Source organism: Zonotrichia leucophrys, chromosome 2 (assembly GCF_028769735.1).
Source record: "Zonotrichia leucophrys gambelii isolate GWCS_2022_RI chromosome 2, RI_Zleu_2.0, whole genome shotgun sequence".
In the NCBI taxonomy this organism is placed as follows: domain Eukaryota; kingdom Metazoa; phylum Chordata; class Aves; order Passeriformes; family Passerellidae; genus Zonotrichia; species Zonotrichia leucophrys.
The window spans coordinates 45466769-45487509 of record NC_088171.1 but is presented as its reverse complement, the minus strand read 5'-3'; the positions used below and the strand labels follow the sequence as shown (position 1 = coordinate 45487509).

At 39.5% G+C, this 20741-nt stretch overlaps 1 protein-coding gene across 8 annotated transcripts in view; it reads right to left on the bottom strand.

The window, feature by feature from the left end:
• MYRIP (myosin VIIA and Rab interacting protein) overlaps window positions 1-20741 on the bottom strand; it is a 205549-nt gene that overhangs the window by 79857 nt on the left and 104951 nt on the right. Inside the window, exon 1 of one of the 8 annotated variants that reach the window (XM_064704829.1) lies at window positions 8804-9083. The exons of the other annotated variants lie outside the window; for them this stretch is intronic. The gene's annotated coding sequence lies outside the window, so the exon portion shown is untranslated. Of the gene's footprint in view, window positions 1-8803; window positions 9084-20741 lie in introns of those variants that run through there. 8 annotated transcript variants of the gene reach the window in all.

Genomic DNA, 20741 nt, shown 5'->3' with positions numbered 1-20741 from the left:
CTCTGTGGATCAAGTAGGATCATTATGGAAACAGGACAGGAAAACTCCAATTCCCAGGCATGTTTTAAAGTCAATGAATGTGTTATAGGCTTCCCACACTGGATGTGTTCAGGAGTTACAAATGTGCCTCCTGAAGTCAGAAACACCACAGAGCAGGTCAGGATTTCTCCTGAATTACCTGCACTCTGTGTAGCAGTGCTGCCAAACACCTCAAGGTATTCAAGAGCACTTCAAAATTTCACTAAACTTGAGTGTGTTTGAAGCAAGGCTCCTGATGCAAAAGGGCAGGACTAGCTTTAAGCTGTGTTTGCTTCACTTCACATTTCCTTCATTCCTCAATTGCCTTTGTGTCTCTTTAGAAAGATTTACTCTTGAGCACATGTAAAGGGTATTAACCTACGCTTCCAGAAAGCAAATGTGCTCATAAATTCTTACACATGGAAAAAAAAATAACTTTTGTCAGTTATCAACTCTTCCCTCTCTGATTTATGCTGTAGAGTTTACTGGCCTCTGCAAGCATCCAGCAAAATTGGAAACTTGCTAAAGGAATTTTTAAAATCACTTCCTCTAATAAAGTGTTTAAAAAAAAAAAAACCACCAAAGCCCCAACTGTCTGCTCCTGAGCTATAACCAGGGAAGAGCACTGAAATCACACCATGCTGACACAGTACTACAGAAAATCACAGAATACCAACAAATGTAATAGACTATTCCCTTATCAGAACTCTGTTATTGGTTCTTAAACTTAAGAAAAGACTGCAAATCCATAAACCACATCCCAGAGCCCTTCAGATCTCACTCACTCTTCTCTCTCCATATGATGAGCTCATATTCAGAATTGAAATGTCTACAGACATTTATAATGTGAAAATCTACAGAAAAGTAATGCTGATAAGGGGAATGTAGAAACAACCTTCAAATAACTTTTCTTCGATGAAGTTCTACTTTTTATTTGACATTATTAAGTAATTTCATTCCCAGAATTCTGAATTGTCATCTTATATTTCAATTCAACTAGTATAGGTTTTGTAGGTAATACTTTATAAAATGAAAAAAAAATCAACTCTTGAAATAATAATTTGCCATTACTGTCCAGTGCTTTGGGTTTTCTGCATTTGTTCCAGATTTTTCATTCTGAACTTTTCCACTCCTACCGTTTCTTCTAATGCCCTACTTTTACCATGTTATTCCCATGCTGTCAGAAAAGTGAGGAAGGAAAGATTTAAAATAAAATTGTTCTTGAGGGGCAATGCCTTTCTAAATCTCCTTATGTTCTGACAGTTCTCTTTGTTGTCCAGTTTTCTGCAGTTAGATTTTAACTTTAAGTACACAACTAAGATTTCTTCTCCATAAAATGCATATTCAGTTGTATTCATAAATGTGTTTTAGAGGTAGATGAAGTAGCAACATCATTTCCTAGTATAGCCTCTCACCATGCTTTTTAACTTTGCAGTTGAAGAAATGCATTTAGTGTTCAGAATTTTATTTATTCATTTATTTTTAACTTTGAGCAGAAGGTAAATAAACTATATGTTATGATCAAATAGTGTCAAAAAAAAATTCCCTGTGTTCCTTTCAGGGAAACGAAGGCCTTTCCAGTAGTCACTGACTGCTCACACTGGCAGCATTTGGTTGTCAGAGACAATCCAGCCTGGCTTCACGGCAGGCTAGCGGACGCTAACTGCTGTAGCCATCCCTTTGAAATCCAAACCCTACTTGTAAGTTCCATTTAAGACTTATTATTTTAACCTTATTTTAGGACCAAGTAGAATCACATACTTTCTTCTACTTTTTGCATGAAAAGTTTGGTAATTTTGCATAACCCTGTGCAGAAGCTAAAAATCCAACTTTAGGAGGACTCAAACACAACTGTTTCATAGAGTCAGCTGGTTTTCTCGCTGATTTTGCTTCCATTATGAGATCAGACTACTTTGCAAATAACCCAAGGGCCTGCACAAACACAATTAGGATCATTTTAAGCAAGCGACGTTATTACAAACTAGATGGAACCCTAAAGAGGGACAACAGCAGCTCATGGATTAGGAGCTCCCAACCATTTAGGAGGCAACTGGAGAGTTTTTGTCACCCCAGGGTAACTCAGTGACAGCAGCACTGAGAAACACAAGTCTCTTGCCTTGTCATACAATCTGAGCAGCTCCTTTCAAGTGTGTTGGCCAGTGCAGACCATATTCCTCAGGGTGACTGATCACAAATGAACAAATGGGGCACTATGATGGGAGCTGAGCTTTATGGTTGTCAAAGGAAAGATGACACACTGGAAGAAACAATTTTAACTTCCTTGTACAGACCACCAAGCTGTGAATTAAATGTGTCTAAATTACACCCCTCTTCCCCCTCAAAAAAAAAAAAATGAAACAAGCAAACAAACAACAAAAACCCAACGAAATGTAACTTAATGAATAAAACACACATGACATGCACATGAGTAGCCCCTTCAGACATCCACTTAATATAGATCAGAAATATATTTAAAATCAAAGAAATCTTATCTGGGTGTCTTAAGCAATCTAAATTGCAACACACCTATAGAAAGAGACAGGGAGAAGTGGACCAGCTCTTACCTTGAAGTGAGGGATAATGAGACTTACTAAAAAGGAGAGTTATACATGACAGAAGATGTGGGTTAAAAAAAGCTACAGACAAATCCACCAAGATTATCTGTGAAACAGATCTTAAAAAAAACACGTGTCAGACTGAAGATTTTTTTTGCTGAAAAACACAATTAGCATATGGAAGAATTTTTTTTGCCACAAAGCACGAGCTGCAGCTAGAAGTTTGTAAAAGGAGCTGCACAGATAATGCTTGCATGACAGACCTGGACTTCAACCAGCCCATGGTCTAGAACCTGTGGTGTTTCACAATCAGCTCTTAACGCCAGCAAGGAAGGCGCAAGGTGCCAAGTCAAAAGGCAAAAACCACTTGTCCAGACATGGCCTGATGCCTTTTACATCTCAAGCATAGAAAGGGAATAAGAGATTTTTAGATTAGTCTATAAAACACAAAAATGCTGATCCACTGCAGAGGCCAGTTGGTTCCCAACAGCCTGCACCAGCCCCAGGGCAGGCTATGATCTGAGAACCACAGCCAAGGGTCTAGTTTCTGCATTTAGTCGGCATAAAAAAGAAAATTTTTTTTTTTTTTTTTTTAGTTTTCTGCAGAGTTGGCACATTGACCAAATCTGGGCACTGTAATAATATCAGCTATCTATGTCTCAAGGGGAAACTTTGCATTCAGTCAAGTTGTAGACAATTAACAAATTACAGATTTTAAGGCTGTTTTACCTTTTCTGAAAGACTAACAATTTATCAGGAGCATATTTAATATTTTGTAGGTCAAAGAGGAGGTTGGAGAATTCAGTAATTGCAATTAGATATATGCAGCTGCACTCATTAAAAGGATAAATCTAATAAAACTGATTTAGGGGTTTTGTGGCTTTTTGTTCTCCTTACAACAATTCTTGCAACTTTAAAGGCAACATTTCTGAGTTAATAACCTGGGGGTTGGGAAAAGGGGGTAAAAAACACAGGTTGCATTTAAAGTAGGATGAAGCAGTAATATTTGACACTTTGGATATTACCCATAGGAACCTCAGCAGGAATATGCTAGGGTCAATATAATGAATTTGATGAAGCTTGTGTCATGAAAGCAGATTGAATTACATGTTCCAGCAACTGGTATAACAAGTCAGAATTACATCTAATTCTGAACAATGATTTCTTCCAGAGAAGCCCAGCCTGCATTACAGTGGTGGGGAATACTATTACTCACTTTTATAAAAGGGAAATCCAGGACACAGGGGGCTAAAGGCGATGTAAGCAAGATTTTACAGTCACAAAATTAACAGACTCTGTTTAGCAACCAATTATCAGCTCAGTAAAATTCCTTCTTAATACTTTTTATGTCTTATTTTAACTGTGATAATAATCTAGCTCGGTTCTTTAATTAAAAAAAAAACTTAAACTGAATATGCACAAATTTTTAGATTTGGAAAGACAGATATTTTTTCCTTGGAACAGAACTGCTACTGCTTTACATACATTTCATAGTAAAAGAACATTGGAAAAATTCAAGACTGATGATAATTAATACAGCAGTTTGCCCAGATATTCTTTAACTCTGCCTTAGTAAATCAATGCATTGTCCTTTTTTTGCTGTAAAGGATACTTATTTTTCTCAACACTTGAACACTGACAACATGCTATTATCTGGTACTTGTTTCCTGCTCAGGAGCCTTTTATAGCAACAGAGACTTCTGAGCTATGCTTGTGATAAAAATCATTAATTCTTACAGGACACACTATTTCAGAGCCCAAAAGAAATTAGCAGCTCATTGTTATTTCCTGCTCACCTCAAAAATGCCTGGAAAAAATGAACAAACAAAATCACTATCCTTCAATTTACCCAAAGAAAACTCTTCAAAAGGATTGGAGTGACTAGAAACACAGCGTCTAAAAATATTCAGCCTAGTTATTCTGTCAAAGTGAGGGAAATGTCAGCTGGGTCACTGAGACTACAAAATTATTATCCATTATCATGTGATTATTTTATGTATTTTTACCTTTTCCTCTACCTGTTTCATCCAGGTGTGGCAGCTGGAATACAGCCCTCAGCAGGAACTTTATGGTGCAAACCTGCATTTCTGAATGTGCTGGTGGCTTTGCCCTGCACTGCAAGGCTCTAAAATAAGGCCATTAATGTCTGATACAGTGGAGCATCTCAGGCTGTCATCAGCCTCATCCTAAGAGCAACTAACTAAATGACTGAAATGTTTTTGACTGTTTGTTTATGATTAGCTCCTCTAAGGGTGACACAGTGTAGCAATACATCAAGGCATATGGAAATAGGTTTGTGACTAATCAGTAAGTTACAATACACCTCAGCTCTGTGCACGAAAGACCTTTGTGTTCTGCTGCATTCATAAACTTAACTGGAGCAATGTAACAAAATTAATTGTATTCTTGGCATCATTCTTCAGCGAGTGCTGGGAAAGCGCTTGTTCTCTATTTATTTAAATTTATTATCCAGCTCTTATAAAAGAAATCAACTAACAGGTTTTTGTGTTGTCAACTACTGGTAAATGGCTATAATATTTGACATAAAATTTCATATCTAGCCACCTGGATGAGTTTTCTCCTATATTTACATCAGCAGAATACCTGTTTTTCCATATCTTTTTCTCGTTCATATTTTACATATGTGTGTGCATATATGTTAAGTCATAGAAGTAAGCATGACTTGGATTTTCTTCTAAGACCATACATAAAATAGTCTGCTGTTTGTATGACTTGACAGTAAGCATCTTCCACCACACATACACAAACATTCTTATAGCTTTTAACTTCTTTGCATATAGTGAAGTACATTTTAACAGTTGGAGACACACTGGAGAAGCTCACCAGAAGCAGAAAAGAAAATGTACCTTAAGTTTGTCATTGTATAAACATTATATAAACAGTTAACAAATGTATATGATGAGACTTGGCCCTCTATGATTGCAGCTGTTGAGACTTTTGGTTGTTTGGTCCTTTCCTGAATGGGAGAGAATAAGAAAACCCCAAAATATTACAAGTATTTCTTTCCAGATTATGTTCAAACATCACTTTTAGATCAATATATTTTAAAATAGCACCTCTATCATTTGCTATTTTACCAGTATTCAAAGATTCTATATATTGGTAATTTCCTTTGAAATGCAAGTTTAGGATGGGGTAACTTTGTGTCGATTTTATGATTCTCAAGCAGATCTTCTTTAGATTCAAATGATTTAATTCATGCATGAGCCACAAACCCACCTTTAGCTTTCTAATTCCCCAAGAATTATGATGATCACTGGATAACAGAAGTGGCTATTGGGGGACAAATAACAACGCACTTGTGAGAGCAACCAGTTACACAATCACAATTTTTACTTTCTTCCTATTGAAGCCAGGGCAGGAGCAGGGCCAGAAGTCCAATTCCACTGCACAGAGAAATGTCAGCAGTTGAAGACCCTGTAGTCTTTCTCTCTCTCCTCACTGTCCTTCTTCAGAAGTTATAGCCAGAAGCCTGCCATGACCTTTAAGGCTTCCCAAGAGTGAAGGCTCAGCAAAGAAAGCTTTATAGGGAAAAGAGAGGCCAGGTCCAACCACCCGTCAAAAGATGGTGGAGAATGGCACAGCAGGAGATACCTGACTGACCATGGGGCTGTTACACTTTCCACCCGACTGAACGCCAAGGACAGGCTGCATGAAGTCTCTCAGTGAGAGTGGAAGAGAGGAGCAGGTGGAAAGAAGTGCTTAGCATATGTCAGAGCTCAGCTCCAAAGACACCTGCCAGCACCCTGCACCACTGCAGACATTTCCCAGGCATTTCCAGGGTAAATCCATGCTCGTAATACATCAGCAACTAAATCTGGCCCCTTTGTTTTCCTTACTACGCTGGTTCATCTTTGCTTCCTCTCCACAGCACTGTGCAAGCCCTTTTGTTCTGTACTGCATCTAACATTCCCCTGACAACTCAGATATTAAGGAACTATGTCAATGGATGCAACTAAAATCACCTCAAATCTGGTGCATGTGTTACCCTGCACCTGCACCACCTGCACAACTGCTTGTAAAGGTTCAACAAAGACAATATTTTTAGTGGAACTTGCTGCCACATCCTTGTGTTTAGTTTCTCGCTTGACAGAGACTGAATATCCAACCACATACAGTGTGGAGCCATGGAAGTAGAGCAATACCCTGGTGGGTGTGCTAAGTATTTTAAAACTTGGGGAAGAGGGTGAGTCAGGAGTTCCTGACTGGCAGGTTGTTCCAAACTCCCATACCCTGCCTGTGCCTCTCACCCAGCTGCCAAAAATTCATATGGACAAACAAGTGGACCTCATATCCTTTCCAAGTTGCCTGCTGCTAACCTGGGCCTATAAAGGTACAACTGGTTTCTTGGTCTCTCCCTCAGCCTTCCACTCCTACTGCACACTCTAGCAGCTCATGCATATTTTCCATTACAAGGGCCTTCCCTTTTAATTGCAGAAGCATTGGCAGAGATGGCAGAAATTTCTCATTAGCCTCCTGGCAAAGGTCAGAGCCAGAAAAGAGTTGTTTTTCCAGAGTGGATATCAATAGAGGAAACTCCAGGGAAGTTTTTATTATTATAAAAACTGGGATCCTGTCATGGTTTGACACTGGCGCAATGCCAGTGCCCCCATGACCTGTTTCCCTGCCGGAACCCAAGAGAAAGATTTCCTGGGAGTTCTCTGCTTTTAATCCTTGTGTTCTCAGAGGCGTTTCCATGTCCCCAGTGGCCACACCAAGTGTCAATATTCAAATCTGAGCACCCATTGGTTTGACCACATGAAAAAAAAAAAAACTCACTTCCTCTCAAACCACGACAGATCCCCAGGCTAGAGTTTCTTCAATATCTCTGCAGCTACTTTTCCTACTGACAGCCAGAGCTATGGTGGCTGCTGCTTCCAGAATTGTGAATAACTATCAGTTACTCAAAGCCCTATTTTTTAAGATCAGTACAAAGATCATCTCTGTAGCACAGGCAGCAGAGATGGGAACAACTCAGCAGCAACAAGCCCAAGGTACAGTCTCTCGTGGCATGCCCTCTATTTAAATTGATTATAATTGCAAGAGAGACATTACATCCTTTAAAGCTGTGTGGATAGAACAGGAGTATGTTTCTCAATTAACCAAAATAATCAGTTACTTAAACATGCCTAACTTCTTTTTTCTTGCTGTCCATCCTACGATAAAAATAAACATCCAAGATTTTGAAGCTGCTGCAGCTGGCAAGGCAGAACACAGAAGAGAGAATTATCCTCCCATTACCTATGCTTAAGTATATGCAGTGGAATAACATTTCAGTTTCTGCTCACTTCAGAAGCGGTGGTTCCCCCTACATGAGTGGGATAACACACCACTTCTCCAGCGTCACAACACAGATGCTGTGATGCATCTGGCAAGACTTCACATTGATGCTTGTAAAACCTGTGTTATGACTGCAGCAGGAGAAAACAGTGTTTAATGTTAATTCTGCTTCCTAGAATACACTTAAAATGCATTAAGAGAGAACATACGCAGGAACACTACAGAATGTTTGTCAAAACACTGCCAATACAAAAAAATAGATGCAATGCTGAAGGAAACATGTTCTACATCAGTTATAGAGAACACTGTAGATCATCAAAACATCATCAAATCAATAAGTAGTTTACTCTGCATTGGTGAGCTCTCAGCACATCTGCATGTCCAAGGAAACTCCTGCCATGGCTGTGTCCACTTCAGCACTGCATTGCTTGGGATTTTAGCAGTGCCAACAAACACTGGCTAAACATTTATACTTACTCACAAATTTAAGAAATAAAATTATTTTATTCATGGAAGCCTCTCTGTTGCCAGATTTTATTTTTAAAGTCTGCATTTGGGGAATAAGCTATTTCAAACCATTATTTAAGGTCATTATAAATGTAAAGATAAATCAAAGCATCTTCAAGAAAATCAACGCTCCCCCTACATAGTCCAGAAAAATATTGTGCAGAGATACATTTGGCACAAGTTCAGCAAATCAAAACTTAAAATTTTTGTCATGTTCACTGCATCTCAGCATTCAGTATTTCAAGGTACTCCCCATCCTATGACTAAATCACACACTAATGTTACGAACTGAAAGAACTGCATTGCAAGGACAGTGATGCACAGCACAAGGAATGAAGTCATCTCACTGTACTATCATGCATGACAAAGATATGGGTATTATCATTAGAAATGGTAAAAAATAAAGCAATAAGCAGATTTACCTGAAGTAGTAACTGTGTTCTATTCCTGCTTTGCTTCATATTCCTTTCTGGATAAACATCCCTAAAGTACATTCCCCACTTTGCACTAATATTTTATTCACAGCATATGTACTCCTCATTATTAAGTGAAGAACTGTACGGTTTTCAGAAGGCAGGCAGAGGGTGGGGGGAGCAGAAATGCCCCCATTCCCAGCTCTCCCAGCTGAACTCTGATGCTGCAGGTGGACAGAAGGATGCTGCTGGAGGGAAGTCGCAGTGTGTGCAGCTCCTCTCAGCAGCGCTCCTCTCCCCAGCACACGCAGCGGAACAGCCTGCAGTGGAATAACGAGAGAATTTCTCAAGTGCCAGTGTAAGCGAAGGAGGGGGTGTCAGGGAAAGCAAGGGAAGAAAAGGCTCGGGAAGCTGCTTCTCTCTTCAGCTAAGGAGTGCTGCATGTCTCTCTTTCACAGGGGTCCCACACAAGGATAGGCACACCAAAGATTTTAAGGCTCTGAGATACTGTGTAAGATCTAACACAGGGAGTTGGCTAAAATAACCAGTGTTAGGGAATGCAAAATATTACATTTCCCATAGCAATATCAACACCTCCCTGTTACAGCTCTTGTAATGTGATGTACATTTTGAGACAAACAGCAATATGGTGTGAGATAACATCTTTGGCCTGAAATCTAATTGCAAAATCAGTCTTGCTACTACCCCTCCTCAAGATTCATTTGACACTTAATTTTGGTAGAATTTACAGATACCATTTTCTCCAATGTATTCTTCAGTATTTTCTCCCCTCTGATGATGAACAAACAACTTAGACATTAACCCTTGCAGGTGCTTAGACAGTCCTGTTTACAGCTTATTACTGAACAGTAATTTAAGTGTCCACAGAGATGAAAAATTATTCTGCATGTACAAAAAGCCAGCAAATCTACACAGCACACGTGCCAGACAATCAGACTTTTATCAGATATGTGCAAGGCACATCCAGCCATCATGTAAGTGGAGTGTAAAAGACCTGCTGAGCCTCAGGCTGAGCATGAGGGTTATTCATCTGGCATTCCCTGCTGCAGCTCCAGGGGCTGAGCTGATGTACAGTGTATGGCTCTGGCACTTTCCTCCAGCCCTGGGGCTGGATCCTAGGCAACCCCCACATGTGATCTCACAGGCAGCCCCAGCACCTGACTACAAATGCGCCTTCTGCATTAAACAACGGGAGTTGAAATGTTTGCTATCATACATATTACTGCTAACAGCAGACTTCTTAAGGGAATTCTAACTATTAAATTACTTCAGTCTTTTGTCCATGTTGACTTTAATGAGCAGCCCTAAGGGATATGACCCCAATTTTCCCTCATCCATAGCTTTAAAACAACAATATTACTTACAACTAGTTGTTTTAAAAAAGCAATGGTAATGGTTATTGTATTAATAGTATTCACAATGATATAGTAATGACTATATTTTGTAATCCAGTAATAATAACTCAGAGAAGTTTCAGGGAGAATTTTCATCCCCATGTGGCTTATATATGCTAATTCCTATGCAAATTAAAAGCACACTGACACATCCTATTATAATACTTGTCCATTTTGAACATGTATTTGGTGAAATCATCACAGTCATATTATGCTTTGGAAGATGAACACATCCCAGCCTGTATTGTTGCCACGACAAGAGATGAGATATGGATCTATCAAGTGAGTGTATCCTCCTCTTAGGGAGGTGGGTGTTCAGTACCACTAAAATGGCATGGACAGTGGGTGGCAGCAGGTTATAATTTCTTCCCTACATTATGTAATTAGTTCTGTCAATCCTGACCTTTTAAAAACTCAGAGTATAAGAAATAGAACAAACTGATGTATTTTTACTTGTTGCTTCAATATTCTAGTATTTTAGAATCATATTTTCTGCTCTAAAGAGCTGAGCATCACCACTATTTTTAAGAAAGAAGCCTGAGTTTCCTTTACTGTAGACACTGAAGCTTTAAGGGGAATCACAACAAGATCCATAATAAAATCATGACTGCCAGGAACATCACATAGCATGTGAAGAAGAAACTCCCTAATGACATCATATTGTTGATGCCTTGTGAAGGCTGACCTAGAACAGAGGCTGGACAGAGTTAAAGAATAAAGTAGGTATTTATCAAAAGGCCTCAATGGGTACACCATGGGCAGTACAAGAGCCCAGCCAGGGCTACACCCAAGATGAACCCAAAATGGCCACAAAAATGGATGACTGATCACGAGGTCTCTCACTTTTATAATTTCTGGTCCATTAGCAAATTGGAGTTAATTGTCCAATTACAGCTTCAGATTATGAAGTTCCATCCTTGTTTTTCTCTCTTCAGTCCACCGCTGTTTATGCTCTTAGGCTTGAAATTTGGATCAGTTGTCCTTGGTCCCAAGCTAGAAAAGGAATTGTTTTGCCTACTCACTCTGTGAAGAGAGCTTACCATCCCTTAAGATGAAGCTCAGAACTACACACCAAAAAAGCACACAATCTGAAAGAGATAAAAGCTAAAAGGCATCACTGTTGCTAAACACAAACTACTGAGAACTCACAAGGAAGGAACAGCAAGTAATGCAAGACCATGAGTGTCACTGCAATGTACAACAGAGCCCAACTGGGAGACTTCTGGATGGGAAAGAAGAAGGGGCTTGTGAGGGAACTGACACACAAATATCAGCCCAATAGGCCGTGCCTGCTCTGGTGACAGCTGTGAGAAAAGGCAAACACAATTGTTGAAAAATCTTTCAAAAGAAGAGCATTGCCTCAAGGCTGAATGGCTCTAACAAGTCAGGATTAGGGAAATCATGACCTCAAGGCATTTGGATGCTGCTTAACTTTGCAGCAGCCAGTTAAGAGTGGGTATCCTGGTCTGCTTCTACATGCAAACACAGTAGAGCATGGCTCCAATCAGCCCTGAGTGAGGACAGTACTGTCTCTTCTCTCTCTTAGCTCCTGTAGATCTGGATCTAACCATGTGTCTTTGGCTACTCCAGACTCCAAACAGCAATACAGACAGATCACACAGGCAATCAACTATTCCAAAACTTGCTATGTGGCTCAAGGCCTGATCATGAGCACACCTTGCAGATACACACGGCCAGCTGGTTGCTAGACCATGTGCTGACTGAGCACATCTCACACTTAGGCCACCTACACTAGCACAGGACACGCCACACTTCCCTGTGAGTGACACCAGCATCAGCAGGAACAACACTTGCATGAGTCCTGATCTAAGCCCTGGAGATGTGATAGCTCTGACACATCAAAAATAGAAGATTCTTGTCTTTATAGCTCCCTGTTGTACACTATTAACACAAGGGCCAGGAACATCCATCCCTTTGTGAAAACTAGGCTCCTCGGGACAGTATATGAGAGATAAGTGGTAATAGTGATGTGAATCCCTATTGTTAGAGTTGGAGACCCCAAGGCCTCCAACAAAACACAGAAAACTGTACAAACAAGAGGCATTCCTTGCCTAGGGGAGCTAATCATCTAAATGAAAAAGACAGGCAGGGAGTTGGAGGGAAAGCAGAAGCACGGAGAGGTGAAAGCAATTTGCCCAAGGCTATGCAGCCAGTCAGCCAGCAAACCAAAAATAGAGGCTGACCCCTTGATTGTCAGGCCATTGTTCTCTCCACTAGACTGAATCTCCCATGGCGAATGTGACATTGAATTGGTATTTCTGTTTTGCTGCTGTCATTTTTAAAAATAAAGCATGATGACAATGTCACTGTACTGAGCCGCTGTAATCGAGGCCACACAAGCACTTTTAGAAACAATACCGTGGAGAACTTTTGCTAAGAGAGCAAGGCCCCTGGACACAGGGACTGGAAAGCATACCCTGACTACCAGCAACTCCTCTGCCAGGAGAGACAAGGGTTACTGCAGTTCTGAAGGCTTTACAAACATCAGTGCCTTTACCAGAGCAAACCTGGACAAGAAATGCAGCTCAAGAAAGCAGCTGAGGTCAGATACCATTAGCAACTGAGGAAGGATCTGGCCCTGAAGAAGACTCTGTGGGTGTCTGCAGTAGCTCTCAAATTGGCAGGGGAAATTCTGTGCAGAACATGGCACTGCACATGAACTACTGCTGACGACTTATCAAGATCCTGGCTGCTCAGGACACCACTCCAACCTGCAGGGCGCTTGTCCTTTTAAAGCACAATTTTTCATTCCCCACAAATGCCACTGTAAATGCAGTGAAGTCTTCCAAAAGACCTGCATCTACATTTCTAAAGGGCTGCACCAGTGTCACTTCAGACATTGCAAACACAAGACTTCCACCAATGTGGACCTGAAGCAGTTTTTTAGATAAACTAACAAGCACATGCCATAGTACTTGGAGGACTCAGCAGGAGGAACAGCCACACAGGCTGTCCTCATGGAACAGGAATTGAATTACCTGCATTCCAACAACTTTTCTCAAATGCATCTGTATTTTACTACATTGATTCCAGAACAAAATCAGACTGAATTCTTTCAGTTCATAAATACATCTCCTTGGTACTACACACTCAGCCTTCATCCCCCAAACTGGAAGCCAGCAAATGTTTTTCAGATCTTGAAGAAGTACAAGAAGGAGGATTCAGGGAACTACAGGCTGGTCAGCCTCACCTCAGTACCTGGAAAGGTGATGGAGAAAATTCTCCCGGAAGGCATATCCTAACTCATGAAAGATAATAAGGGAGTAGTCAGCATGGAGTTACAAAGAGGAAATCATACCTGACCAACCTTATTGCCTTCCTCAATGAGATGATTGGTTTGACAGAAGAGCAGAAATCACCAGTAGAGTCTGAGAGTTGACTGGTTGGAAAGAAGGTTTGCCTAGAAGGACCTTGGGGATCCTGCTGGAAAAGAAGCTGACTATGAGCCTGGAACACACTATCATAGCAAAAAACAAGAAGGTAAAACAGCATACTGGGCTGATTAGGATAATCATCCACATCAGAGGAAGGTGATCCTTCCTCTCTAGTCAGCACTGATGTGGATGCATCTGGAGTGCTGTGTCCAGTTCAAGGTTACCCAGTACAAGAAAAACAAGGACTTACTGGGAAGTCCAGGGCAAGACCACAAAGATGATTAAGAACTGGACCATCTATGGGAGATGAAGAGTATGGAAGACCAGAGACTCTTTATAAGGGAGAAAAGAAGACTACTGGAGGGATCTTATCAATGTGTATAAACACTTGATAAGAGGAAATTAAAAAGAGGGAACCAGGCTCTTCTCAGTAATGTCCAGTGATAGGGCAGGAGACAATACAGGCGCATGAAAAGACAAAATATTGTATCTAATCACAGGGAAACACTTCTTTTCCATTTGAGGGTGGCAGAACAGGGTAACGGGCTGCCAAAAGAGAGATTATGGATTCTCCATGAAGATATTAAAGGCTTGGCTGGATACGTTCAGGGAAAACCTGCTCTAGCTTGAACAGTGGGGCTAGACAAGATGATCCCAAGAGGTTGCTCCCAACCTCAATGACTCTGTGATTTGCTGGTGCCCCAGTACATAAACAGCACAGTTTGCTTGCAATGACCCAACTACAGCTGGTGCAAGTGTATGCAAGTATCTCCCCATGGCTTCCTGGTGTGCTTTCTCTCCTTCTGCCAACAACAGATTGCATCAAATTGAAGAATTTAATTCCAGTCTTAAGACTTAAATGTGACAAGTAATTAATTCCTTAATAAGCTGGTGTAATTCACCTTTGTATCTTGTGTCCTTGTGACAGCTGCTGTGCATAGTCCACTCCGTTCCCCCTTCTGGCATGTGCACTGCACTCATTTACCTCATGCCTGCTACAAGTGAAAATGAAGAAAATAAATTGAAGGGACTGATTTCATTATAGAAAGGAGAGGAAACTACCTTACAGAAGTAATCATGTCTGGAACAAAAGTCAGAGAAATTTGCGAAATGCGAGTGAAACACTGCAATTTATGAAGATATTGTGATCAACTATTAATACAGGAAGGTAGAGACTCACATTCAGACACTGACATGTCTGAATTCCATAAGTGAAGGAAGAAAAGTATCTTAAATACTTAATTTACCAATGTTAAAACATTCTAACTTTCTTAAAATGTAAGCTGACAGATTTCAGCATATTATTAAATGTATATTATTTTTAGTGCTTGCTCCTCCTTTGGGGGAAAAAAGAAAAAGAAAACTATATATCGGAAGAGTAAAAATTCCACTATTCCTAGGCAGAGTTGATCGAGAAATCAGTAATTCTAGATTTATAATGCATCTTACAAGCTAAAATATTGACTTCTGTACTATGATGACAATGTTGGTATGGTAACTGGTATTAAAATTCAGTAATCGGACATGAAAACCTCTGGCTATGGCAATTCTGGCTTCCTCTTTTAATCTGCACAGCATGGCAACACTTCAAAACACAACACTGTCAAACTAGAGTGAAAAAACCAAACAAAACTAAGCTTGGGAAATTTATGTTGTGTAATGTCCTGGAGAAAAGATACCCAAAACATTAAAATTCCTAGTAAGATGGCAAAGGTAAAAAAAAGAGGTTTTCCAAAACAGATGAATTCCATAACACAGAGCAATAGTAAAGTAAGAAAACTGAAGTTGTGGTTTCCCTTCTCTATGTTCTAAATCCACCATATTCTTAAGTGTGGATGGACACATGGATTTTACTTCAGTATAGCTAAAATTTGCAGTTTGAGGTAAATACTGTTGTGTAACCAAAGAAAGCAAGTAAGAGCCATACCACAAAAAACAAATCCAAACTAAATTTCGTGGGTTTCACACTACAAAGCAGACTACTGTGGCTAGTTTGTTAGAAGAATTAGTACAGGAAAGGGCATATTTGGTTATGGCAAAATAAAGTTTCTCAGGACTTCTGGATGTGCAGCATTCTGTTGGAACACGAGTTTCTAGCAAAAGAAAAGTTCAGTTACCCTAGGCACAAACGCAATCTGCCAGCAAGAGAGGAGAAATATGGATTAAGATTTCACAGTAAAACTTTAATACGGTCAACTGTTTCCAATGTCACCTTTAAATTCCAAATAGGCAAATCTCTCCCACTACTAAATTTTCCTTTTTGTGATTAACACTTAATTGATCATCAGGAGCAGTAAAAGGATCTTGAGTTCAGCCTGGCTTGCAAACATAAGAGAAGCCACATTCACATGATCAAATAATCCATGATGGAACAACTCCCAGCTCAGCATTAATTAAGGTTATAAATTGATTTTCAGGCTTTAAAGGAAATTTCCACAGCAGGCTGTGAGAAGGAGAGCAAGCTACTTTCCAGAAAGAAAACAGTACTAGAATTTGCCATTCAATATCATACAGGATTTCTGCACAAAGTCTATCCATATTAAGGCCCCACCATGCCTGACAACAGAGAAAAAAAGTATAAGGAGATAATTTCTGGCCAGAAAAGCCTGAAATCTGGCCATATGCAGAACAATCTATGAACAAGATGCAAAACAATCTGATCTACCAAACCTCAATGGATGTTCTTAACCACAGCACATGGGTGGCTCCACTACAGCAATGTACTCCAAGATTTTAATTAGGCTGCAGCCGAATGAGTGGACCGGGTTTTACTGCCTCACAGAGCACATCTTACAACCCCAAATAAATCCCTGATCCCCACTATGAGAATAGAAATTAGGAAAAAAATGTGCTTGAAATGGAAATTAGACTCTTGCTTTCTGCTGTATGCCAGCACCTGCTGGTGTCTTAATGCTCTTCCAGCAAGTGAAAACACATTGCAAAACCAAGCAGAATTAGAACAGAAAGCAATATGGCTCCAAGGCAGTGTGACACCCTTATATGGTGGCTCCCTCGCTGAAACCATCTACTTCAGTGTAGAGAAAGATAAATATACCCTGTAATGCAATTAGCTTCTAAGCACAAAACGGGTACAAGAATCAGATAATTGCTGTTACCAATGAAAACACACAGTAAGAAAGGAAAATACTCATCAGTGGTAGGAAGTGTTACAGGTTGTCAGGAGCTGGGTATGTAAAGCCTGAAGTATATTGTAAACTGGCTTATTATTAACTCTTACTCTCTTAAGATTACCTGACATCTCCACGTGTTCTTCATTTCTTTGATAAACTTCAACTCTCTGAATTGTGTTGTGCTAGGAATTTGTCTAACATCAAATATTTAGAAAAAAATATCAGTGTTGTTCTGCAGTTTCTAATGATGAGGCTAGAAACACACTTTTCACATATTTGGAAATACTAATCTTCTGATTTTTCCTTGAGATGCTTTGCTCTTGCATGTGTTGGAGGACGACTTCTGAAAGATACCAGAAAGTTTGTGCATTTTCGCTCCATGAAAACAAAAAAAGAAACCTTGGCAAAATGATGTGATTTTGAGAAACCACAGTGAAGTTTACAGAGACTTTGCAGCTTGGTGTGACTTTGCCAACACACTCTATGTAAAAATAAATGCTCACTGAAGCACACACCCTTGCAAAGGCAGGAGCAGAGCCTGAGTCATCTGCTGTTGACAGATCTCTAACAAACAACTTAACAAAGCACCACGTTTTACTCTCAGGCTGCCTCTCAAAGGGTAACAACCACCTGCTGCTCCTCTGGCCTCCAGTGCCAAAGGCCTGCAAGGTTTGCAGAAACAGGCAGACATTGCTAAGGACGCACACAGGTCTCAGTCTAACAGCAAACGAGGAAGACTTCTTTTGGTTTGGGCTTTTCTTTGCAAGAGGACTACAGAAGCTGTGAAGATTCCTGTAAAGAAATCCAGGCTGTGCCTCCAGGGCAATTTTTGGCTTATTGACCACATTACTCTCAGCTTCTGAAACAAATGAAACAAATAACAGCTTTAACCTCTAGATAGTCCTTTTTTCTCTTCTGCACTGGGACTACAGTAAGTCAGATGTCCTGTGGGCAAACCAGTGAGAAATCACAGACTGAAAGGAATTATAATGCGTGTGAATTATTCTTTCACAGTCCTCTTTCTTAATTGTTGTAAGATCTCTCATGTGCTCACCATTGCACCTTAAAATGCTCTTTAAACACCTTTTTGTCTCTAAGATACTCAGAGCATTAGATTGTGTTTAACCGATCACAGCGATTTTCTTTTTGGCAGCCCTCAAGATTCTACAGAATGTTAAAAATGTTTAAGAGCAAAAAAAGACAACTAGATCACTACTGATTCAAAGAGTAAATATACTGTATTAGCTGATAAAATATAAAGTTGGTAAAAGTAATCAGAATAACTAAGATTGACTTAAACTGTATCTTTTCTCAATAATAACCAGCTCTTGTATTTCCAGGTACAGCTAGAGAATGGGAAAACAGAAAAGTGAAATGTTACCAAGGAAATATAATCAAAGACCAATGACAAATAGAAGGTCTCTGGCAAAATGGCTCAAGTTTTAAATAGAAGATACCTGGTGTAAGCACAGACTCATGAAGAAAGGAATTTCTCAGCAGAGCACATTACATTTTTCTTCGCATTCATTCACTTGTGTGTTCATTTGCTCTGCATTTTCCCAGTACCTGACCTACTATTTACAAGATGAAATTCCTAGTATTTTTACTGGGAAATGAACTGCCAAAATTGTCTCAAAAAATCTAGGCATTTTTTTACCCCTTCTATAATTTCAACATTTGGGTTTAAATTTTAAGCCTATTTCAATCTAGCATTGCAGTCAAGAGTCTGTAGAAATAAACTAAAGTTAAAAAAACAGTAGAAATCTGCAAATTTGTCATCCCAAACCCACCAAACTAAAATGTCAACTTACATCTCAAATAGATCCAGCTACATTAAGGTATGTAGCTGCAAAGCAGTACTACACAAAGAGCTAAAAGCAGTACCAATCACAGCCTGCAGTCCTATAAGGCTCCCAGTCCCAGGTTTAAGATTTTTAAAGAATATTTTTCATTCCCACTCATACTATTCTGTGGCACACGGAAAGTTGTGGTTCGTTTGGGAGTGCAAGATGAATATGTGGATATTGAACAGAGCAGGGATAGCTCAAAGTTGCTGCTGCCCCTGAGAGCACTGAGATCTACTCCCTTCAAGAGATCGGTGAGTAATGTGCATTTTAAAAGACTGTTCTGCTGAACAGAAGCGTATAGGGGAAGTAATTTTGAGACAGCAAAGGGATTTTAAGAGTTTCTGTCAGGGAAACATTATGTCTTAATTCCCTGCTGAAAAAGAAACTTTCAATATAGAGAATGGCAGAAAAACCATGTGGCAAGAGGAAATTCGCCTTACGTAACAAAAGGCTTCAGTGATTCAGTGAAATAGGAAGTCTGAACAGCTTGCTCTGTTCTGTCATTATGCTATATTATGGAGAGGAATTATTTTTAAATTAGATTAAATTAAAATTAATCAAGATACTTATAAAATTTTCAGAATATTAACATCAACCCCCTGGATGTATTTCTTAATCTTAGCAGCAATATGAAGGATACCTCCTGTGAAGTATCACTCTAGTGGAGTTCTGTTTCAAATATTTAATTAATTTTAACTTCAATTATGGAAACACAAACATTATTGACATAATAACATCAAGTAAATTTCACAGATGATGTTAGTGAATATTTATTCATAGTTCATATTTATTTATATAAGCTAAATCAGGACCATATGATCCCACTAGATATATGCACACTGACTGTGAAAGGCAAGGTTGATTTCAGGGTGATTTTTCCTCCCTCTGACAGCACCACTGTGGATTTTTAAATATCCTAAATTAACATTTCTCACGTCCTTCTTGTAATGAGGACAAAGAGGTTGTAAATACACAGAAAAGCTATTTAGACATGGTACTTTTACATACAACTAAATCCTTGGCATCAAAGGAAACAAAGAACCTCAAATGACATCTTGCAGAGGCTTTGTGTAAACCACAAAAGGCCCTAATTTGTGATCTTTCACTGTAAACTTATGAAAACAGCAGTAACTGGAGGAAAATAACCAAAAAAATTTATTCTTTTGGAAAAGTAGAAAGCTAGGTAACTCACCTCACAGAAGGAGCTTATTATCTCTTGGAAAAAAAATTCTATTGCAAATCCAGACTAAGTTAGCAACTTGATTTAAAAAAAAAAGTGAGATGGTACAGCTCCCTGTCATAAAAAAAAAGCAAAGCTCATTTAAATCTTGATGTCAGCTTGAATTAATTTATTTCAGACCTGGAGCAATATCCCCTGATGCTGCAGGTTTTTTAATTATTAGGCATAAAAGCAGCAGTCTAATAAATCCCAACAGTAATGATAATGGTAGAAGCATTTTACTTTCTGCAGGCTCTCCAAGGCTGTAAATGCTGCATTTATTCTGAGGGCAGTGTTCAGATTGAGATGAATCTATAGAAGCATCTGGAGACAATTATTCAGCTAGAATTAAAAGCAGAACAGACCTGTGAGATCTGTGCCTGAAAGGAGCGAGCCTTTGTGCTCTGGAAACAGCACTGTGCCAGTGCAGGACCTCTGAAGATTTGTTATGTGGGTTTTGGTACCAAGAAACATTTTACCTCCTCTTGGAAGATGGTGCACTAGTGAGAGCAAGTCATTTTAAATGAGGAAAAAAGATGGTTTTCTGTTTGTCTTACATATATGTCAAATAGGGAAAAGAGCCAAACAACCAATATGTTGCTGTTCTGACAGAATTAGAAGAAGTCACATCACAGAGAAGCAATAAAGATACTTAGCACCTGGTTCCCTACCCCAGATCTCTTTAGACTTGCCAGAATCTTTGCTACCAAAGGCAAAAGACATTTTTAGCACAAGAAAGCCATCACAAAAGCATGGTAAGGCAGTTATGCTTTCTGGCCTGCTTCAACAGAAACTGCCCACTTACTAAGGAAAATCTGGCTTACACACAGTCCCAGTTAAAAGCATTCTGTGGTTAAGCTAATTCTTTCCCACCACATAGTGTCTGAGTTCTTTGTCTTTTTTCTTGCAAAACATAAATAACAGAATTTGGGAGGTTCTA